Genomic DNA, 8,274 nt, shown 5'->3' with positions numbered 1-8,274 from the left:
TGGATCACGTGTGCCGCGGTGTGCTCACCCGCCGTCAATCGTCGCTCAAGTCAATTATTTTTCAAGACGGTATACTTACAAGTCAATCCGTCAAACCGGAGGTCTCCGGTTTCGGTAAACGTTACTATATTGCCAACACGTGCTGTGATTCACAACCGCCTTGGGTAAACCGAAAAGTAGTGAGACCGGTGCCCTTTGGTCGTTTTAGTCGGTGCTGTAGTTTATTGAGGTACTGGAGTTTATTTTTTTTAATTTAACTCAATTATTCCAAAATTAGTTGGCGACAGAAAATTTTTTTATCATTTTTCCCCTCAAATCGTCTACATAATAAGTAGTGTGACCGGTCGGAGTCCTATTTTGGTTTTGGCGCCCAATTTCCAAAATCAAACGCAATAATCATAATAATTATCACTGTAGTGCACCGGTCGGATGACCGCGTACAAAACACCGTAAACGACCAACATTTGTAACGGAAAACTAAGAGTAGGTTTCAATAAGTAGAACACTTTTTAGTTAATTGTAATATATAAAACCATCAAGCTTAGCGGGCCTTTTAAGGCCCAATGCTGCCATCAAGATGGTTTCTTGACGAATTCGCTTCCGGGACGGGTCGTCAATCCGTCACCGGAGGAGGGGGATGGCGGTTCCTTTTTACCGGACGATTGCTCGCCCAGCAAACGGAGTGCCTGTGACCGGGTGTCAAACCGGCGACAGTAAGCGCTAACACACTGCCACCTTACCCACTCGGCCACTCCTCCTCTAATTGTAATATACCGGGTGATTGGTTAACTATGGACTACTCAATATCTTAGAAGATATTAGACTTTTTTAATTTTTTTTTTTTGTACTATTATAGTTATTAGGTGGGACAAATTTAATGTATTTTTCAAAATTTTAACACCATCCCTTATGCGTTAAAACCATATCAACTTTAGATTTTTAAATGGTAACCCCCAATTTTTTTTTGATGATCGTGTTTATTTTTTTTTAATTTAATTTTAGGCGTAAAAACTAGCTAAATCAGACAAGTACTTTTAAAGTTATAGCTTAGTACTACAATATTATAATATTAGCTTATATGAGATGCTTTTATAAGTTTTACAGCTAAAGAAAAAAATCGTTTATCGCCGGATCTCACGTTTCACAAAATAAGATTGATTAACGATACGGTTGTAGATTAAAGTTAATAGTTGACGGTCGTCGGTCACAATGAAAACGAACTAATAATAAATCTATAACAATATTATATGGGTAATGTCTTCTTATCTGTTTTTTCTGTAGTGTTCCTAGCGGTGCGGTGTACCTGTACGTATTGAATATTAGGCATTAGCTGCTGTTAACAAACAATATTATAAGCCCTAGTAAATAGTTTTTTTTCAATTTCAACCATAGGTTACCGTGGTCTAATCACGGTCTTATATAGAGTATATACCGTGGTTCTACCAAAACGATTCGTTACTAGCGTAGATTAATATCAACACAGAACAAATTATTATAAAAATACGACTACTTGAAAACTAATCAAAAAGTTCATTATTCTAATTTTTCAATTATTATGGTTATTTAGCGTCTTGGTTTTTACTTTAAATATTTAGCGTCTTGGTCTTAATAAGTATTACTTGTACTGGTGTCTTAACTAGTCAAATTATTAATTCTGTTAGTGAAAATATTTTTAAAAAAACTAATAAATAACATTTAATTTTTTGTTTTTTTAGTATAATATTGTATTACATACAGTTAATAGATAATATGTACAGAATATATACAGAAATAAACAAAAACTAAATTTAATATGTACAGAAACTATTTTAGCATTTTTGTTCGAACTGGTTTATGATAGGTACATAAGATGTCAAACAACATCTTTATAAGGCATCTATTGTGCTTATTAAAATGTTTAGATAACAAAGGATTCCATGATAAATACGTTCATCCAATACTTGTGCACTAAAATAAATTTTCATTTTTATAATTTAAAGTTGTAACCCGTCAATTTTAACTATTTCTAGTTCAGTATTTTTAATTATTAAAAGCTGTATTTATTTATTAACTCTTTATTATATTACCACCTTAAGCCTATACTGTATATATTTCATAGTATTGACTATTCTTACTTGTCTTAATGTGTTCATATGAACAGTAAAAGTATGTTTCTTATTTAATAAATGGTTGTTTTTCTCGTTGTACGAGGTATAACCAAAAATTTAGAGTGAATGATAAAGTACAATTTTGTTTGTTTTTGTACGGCTTTTTTAACAGTCATAAGCATAAAATTCAATAATAATATTACTAACAAACATTTAAATACTATATTATGTTATGTTTATTATGATAATAGTAAAATAAAAAAACAAGTAACAAGATAAATAATACGCTTATAAGATACGAATAAACATTTTTATTTGCTAAATCATATTAAAAAACTAAGACTAAATAAAATTAACATATCTATAATTAACTTGTAAATAATAGAGGTACAACATATTGCTGTATATAGTGATGTAGTTATAGGAAGTTACCTAGGGCGGTAAAGTTTGTTTGATGATTTCCCACTAGAAGAAATCCATCTCCATTTACATATTTAAGTTAAAAAATATTTATAAGTATATTCATTCAATTTACTTTTTTACACTTAATCCAATAGTTAACATTTTTTTTTCTTTCTATTTTGTGTTTTATAATTTTATTTACTTTATTACTTATAAAAACTTAATCGTAAACCACTAGAAAATTGTCAATAAATTCTGTAATAGCTAATGCCAAAACTATGCCATCATGAAAATAATTTCAAGATTTGGATTAAGACAATAACATATTTTAGAAATATTAACATTCTCAGCAGCATTTTAGATTAAATTAATATTAAATAAAGAATTCATCATTAATAATTAATAAATAATGTTTAATAATTATAAATATGTTAAGTATATGTGTGTTTAAATACTTAGAGTTTAAAAACTTTATGTCACTTTTAAAATGATAAAGTACTTTTAAATTATTTTATTGAATTACATTTTTAGCTGAATAAATAAATATATATAGTTGTCTAATATTTGATTTGAACTTGTGAATCCATCTTATTCTTCTTACTGACTTAATGGAAAACCGTTATCTGCAATAGTGTGCCACAGTAACTAAAAAAAAAAATAATAATAATAATAAATTGTTAGTGATGAATTCATAGAAATTAACTAAATTATTGCAAGCTGATGATCTTATATATTTTACCTTAAAATAAAACACCTATAAATTTACTGAAAATTGAATACCACAACATTCGACAATGTATTGATGGAATTAGTTTAGACTGATTGACTACAATAATATAATACACCAAATTTGACGTTGGTAGAAGTGTAGTTGTAGACAATAACAAATATCAATTTAAGTTGAGATAGTCCATATTAATATTGAACATACTGAAACATATAATTAAAATAAATTAAATAAGTTTCTTAGATACTTAAATAATCATATGGTTAAGCAACAAATATCAGTATACACATATATTTTTTATAATTATACAAGTATGATAATTTTTAAGTTAAACGTTAAGTTTTAGGTAACGCATTATAATTAAACATATTAAGTATGATAAACATAAGTAATCCAAAAAATGTATTATGTAAAAACATTTTATATGTTCATGAATAATAAAAAAAGATTAATTATATTTTTCTAATAAAAAAATGTACTTATACAATACACCTATATCAATAAATACATTATCTTACCTATTATTGATTCAGTAAACGATGATTGAAGATTCAATTTTTTCATAAAAAATTTTATATTTTTTCTTTGAATTCAGATACCAATATGTTAAAACACAAAACTACACATTTATAAGTTTCTCAGAACAAAGACATAATACTGAAAAAATAAAAGTTTTAATTAAAATATCATCAAGCATAATTCAAAATATAATAATATTTATTTTAAATAACATATTATTATTATAAGTACCTTTAATTTTGATATTTGATGTGCATACATTTTATAAGTAAGGTTTTAGGTTTTATAGACTTGTCACTTGAGCAAAACTCCATCTTGGTATTCACATTGATTATGGATATTTAATATCAATGTTTTTATTTAAAACACAATAAATGTTGACAAGTTCATAGATCTAGACTCTAGTAAGTTATGATACTATATTATTATAATATACTATGAGATTAAGACGTACAAATCGCATGAATAAACAAAATGTGTCAAATTAACCAAAACAAATAATTGCTAAATGCTGGAAAAATATACACAAGATATTGATAACAAATAAAACTTACCTACTATTTTACAAAATAAATGTAAAAGTGTGTAGTGGTGGTATATTTGTCAGTCGATATAGCGGTTATCATTATTATTTACTATCGGTGAATTATTTACCTAAAGTAAATAGTGTTTGGTACGGTTATGCTTTTTAAACGCTACAATAGCTATTGTTAAAGTTAATTGTCAATAAATAATAACAGAGAGCAGTCACATAATATGTTAGCGTCTCCAAGATATTTAATTTATTTTTTACACTCCCTTTAATTTTAAAACTGTGTAGCTCGTTAACTACTCAATCGATTTAGCTAGTTTTTACGCCTAAAATTAAATTTAAAAAAAATAAACACGATCATCAAAAAAAAATTGGGGGTTACCATTTAAAAATCTAAAGTTGATATGGTTTTAACGCATAAGGGATGGTGTTAAAATTTTGAAAAATACATTAAATTTGTCCCACCTAATAACTATAATAGTACAAAAAAAAAATAATTAAAAAAGTCTAATATCTTCTAAGATATTGAGTGGTCCATAGTTAACCAATCACCCGGTATATATATATATATATAGTTTTTGTGTGTATCTGAATAATGTTTAAAAACAATGATTATATTTAATTATATCATTTTTATGAATTAAAGCGAAACAGTATCAGGGTAAAATCTCTTTTAAGTTTTCATTCATTCTTCCTTTCCTTCCTTATTAATAAGTTGCAACAAAACTGAAAACACAAAAACTTCAGACGCGTATAAGTTTTTAAAATCAATTTCATATTTATATTCGATCCAAAGTATGCGTTAAAAAATCTTTTAAAATATGTACATACTCGTAGTTTCAAATTAAAATAGTAGCGCTCTATAGTTTTAATAAAAATGTAATTACTTCTAAATTTGTATGGAATATATAAAAATTGAAGGGCCAGAAACATTTTGTTTATTTCTATTGTTTAAATGAAATTTTAGGCCTTAAGGTCTGAAAAATATACCGAAGGTAATTCTAAAAGGGGACTACGACGTCTTATACAATTTTAGATTGCTCTGTATGTGAGTACATTTCATTAACTTTTAAATAGAGAAGAATATACTACAAATGTTGAGTGGTCCATAACAAGTTTTGGATAACTAATTTTGATGTTCTTGAGGTATTATTATTTTTATCTGCGCGCACTTTCCCCCCGTTTTAACTTTTAAACTCTTAAAAGTTAAAAAATAGTTGTTCAAAACTGGTTATAGACCAGACAAATTTTCAGTACATTATCCTCCATTTAAAAAGTAAATAAGGTATATACGTTACTATTTCAGTTTCAATAGTTGCTATCAAAAAAACTAATTTTGGAGGAGAATAAAAACATGAAAATTTGTGAGAAATTGAGATAATTTTACATAAAAACACTATGAAAAAAAATAATTTTAATTCAACCCAGTGAGTGGCACACGATAAAAAAATCACCGTTCCTACTATGCCTCGACCCCACTGTACTCATTTAGAGTTTATAATGTCTGTTACGTCCTAAGTATCTCACAGATATATCGTAGACCACAATGTGGAAATCACAATTACGAAAAAAAAAAAATAATAATAATATAGCGTAACAATAATACAACGGAATTAACCTCTGTCATAATATCCACTATCGGTTTGATTTTTTCTAATTTAATTTGCACGTTACCTGAAAATATTTATTACAATTGTAGAGTGAAATTAATACAAAATACAGGGTGATCAACTTATCGTGAACCACTGAATATCATACTGGGTTTAGGTAATAATTCAATTTTTTTTTCCATACAATTTGTATACAACGTGAACTCAATTATTCACAATTTATTTTTGTTTTTACCCTCCTCCCAACTTAGTTTTTTAGATAGCAACTTTTGAAACTTAAATGGTAACGCATAGAGTTTAAATGTTAGGATGGGTGGGGGGAAGTGCGAATGGGAAATTCGCGCAGATAAAAACAATACTGCACTCCACATTTCCTCCTGTACTGAACTTGAAACTTCAATAACTTCAAAAATAGTAACACAAAACTGTTAATCGACCAGACAAAAATTCTAGTACATTATTATCAAGTAAAAAAAATAATGAAATGTATGCGTTACCATTTAAGTTTCAAAAGTTGTAATCGAAAAAACTAAGTTGGGAGGAGGGTGAAACCAAAAAAAAATTGTGAACAATTAAGATCACATCGTATAAAAATATTATGTAGAGAAAAAATGTAATTACTTATTAAAACCAGTGAGATATTGAGTGGTTCACGATAAGTTGGTCATCCTGTATATATGTTTATAATATATATATATATATATTTTTTTTTTTTCTGAAATATATTACCGTCTCTATTCAATAAAGATATATATCTTTTTGCTTGGCGAATAGTAACGAGTCCTATTGACTCTTTGAATAACATTTGCTGTAGTTCCATTGCGGAGATCAAACCATCATTGTTTTGGTCGTACATATGAAATTTCTCATGCCATCCATCGTTCACATCCTCGCTCGGAATCACAACCTAAGTGTATTATATGAGAATACATTTTGTGGTAAACAACACGACCAATTTGTGTAGAACAAACAGTGCAAAGACATTTTGTATACATTTCGTCGATATCATTGCGAGACTATCATTTTGTCTAAATATACCATTTATAACTAGTAAAAAACTCTTAAAAAAAAAAGAAGGAAAAAATAAATATTTCCACGATGGTTTATTTCTGTGCTGCTAATTGTTTGGTATTATTAGTAAAAATTCAATTACATTGTACCCGTATACTATTATCTTCTACTATCAATGTTTTGTTGTAAGAAAAAATATTTTTTTGACCCCGTTTACTACAAGTTGTTTCATATTTAAAAGCTTTAGATAATATATATTATTTACGTACCTCCGTTGAATTGGTCTCGATTGACGCATCATTTTCCCCAATAAAACATGCAAAACACAAAAGTACTGTAAAACTACTTAAAAACATACTGCAATTAAAAATATGTACGTGGAATAAATTATTATGTACGTGGTGTGCTTGGAAGTAAAACTGTTTCTAACAATTTTGCGTTATGTTTTTCGCGTTGAGTACTTGCAGTATTTCTAACATGTTTTTTTAGTAAAAACAACAACTGCGAAAAACAAACATAAGCCATATTTCAATACCTACTATAGTTTTCAGATGTTCGGGCGATTGTTAATATCAATATACAGATGTATTTCATGGGTAATTTCCTAACGGGGTTAGTATTGTTCATATTGATATGACTCACCGCATCTTCAAGAGATTAAAATAGAGAGATATAGATATCCAGAGGGCGGGAGGATGGGTGGGATTCCCCCTCCCCTATCCCTCCTCTCCTGGCCATGAGAAAAATACAAATTCAATTTATAGTAGACTTATAATGAAACTACACAGAAATAATGGAGTTTTTAACAAATAATAATTGTATCAATAACCGAATTTTTTTTAACCCACCAACAGTGAAGAATGTTAAGAAAATTGGATTTTTTTTATAACCCCTATAACAATAAAATCACTTTATTTTTACCTCCAGAAATATAAGTGCTTTGACATCGCCCAAAAAGAGTTATCATGTTTTTTTTTTTTTATTCAACTTTTATAGTTTTGTGACTGAGGTCTGACTGAAATATGACTGAAGATAGATCTTCAGGTGGGGTTATAAAATCCAAAGAGAAAAGGACACAAATTACCCTTTGACAGGGGTAAATTTTTAGGTTGTTTAGTTAGAGTAGATCATCAAAAGTAAATACAATTTTTTGCACATTACTGTCTTCTAAGGCGTTTTTTTTTATATAGAGTAAATTCGTTATTTTTAGTTGTAACAATTATTAATCTAGACCAGTCACTTCCCCGAACGAAGGATATTACAACGTTGTAGATATAATTTTATATACTGAATTATTATCGCATCCAATTGTTAGTATTACGTTTAAGCCTCGCTTTATTTGGGTTATAAAACTACAGAGTGAATAAAATCAAGCATTTTTAGCAT

At 28.0% G+C, this 8,274-nt stretch overlaps 2 long non-coding RNA genes across 2 annotated transcripts; both read right to left on the bottom strand.

Annotated features, from left to right (window-relative positions):
* Nucleotides 1-2,383: 2,383 nt before the first annotated feature.
* LOC126841616 (uncharacterized) lies at nucleotides 2,384-4,085 on the bottom strand. Its single transcript, XR_007686211.1, has 4 exons — nucleotides 3,967-4,085; nucleotides 3,735-3,873; nucleotides 3,229-3,419; nucleotides 2,384-3,134 (listed from the first exon to the last, which is right to left on the bottom strand). It is a non-coding gene; the product is annotated as an uncharacterized LOC126841616 (long non-coding RNA).
* Nucleotides 4,086-5,885: 1,800 nt separating this feature from the next.
* On the bottom strand, nucleotides 5,886-7,737 carry LOC126841617 (uncharacterized). Its single transcript, XR_007686212.1, has 3 exons — nucleotides 7,158-7,737; nucleotides 6,607-6,784; nucleotides 5,886-5,941 (listed from the first exon to the last, which is right to left on the bottom strand). It is a non-coding gene; the product is annotated as an uncharacterized LOC126841617 (long non-coding RNA).
* Nucleotides 7,738-8,274: the final 537 nt, after the last annotated feature.

Source organism: Adelges cooleyi, unplaced genomic scaffold (genome assembly GCF_023614345.1).
Source record: "Adelges cooleyi isolate 19-005CV unplaced genomic scaffold, UGA_ACOO_1.1 ACOO_flye_CR_arks_rails_tigmint_CR_PRNA_399, whole genome shotgun sequence".
NCBI classification, from domain to species: domain Eukaryota; kingdom Metazoa; phylum Arthropoda; class Insecta; order Hemiptera; family Adelgidae; genus Adelges; species Adelges cooleyi.
The sequence above is the reverse complement of the archived record's forward strand: the minus strand, read 5'-3'. Positions and strand labels throughout refer to the sequence as shown.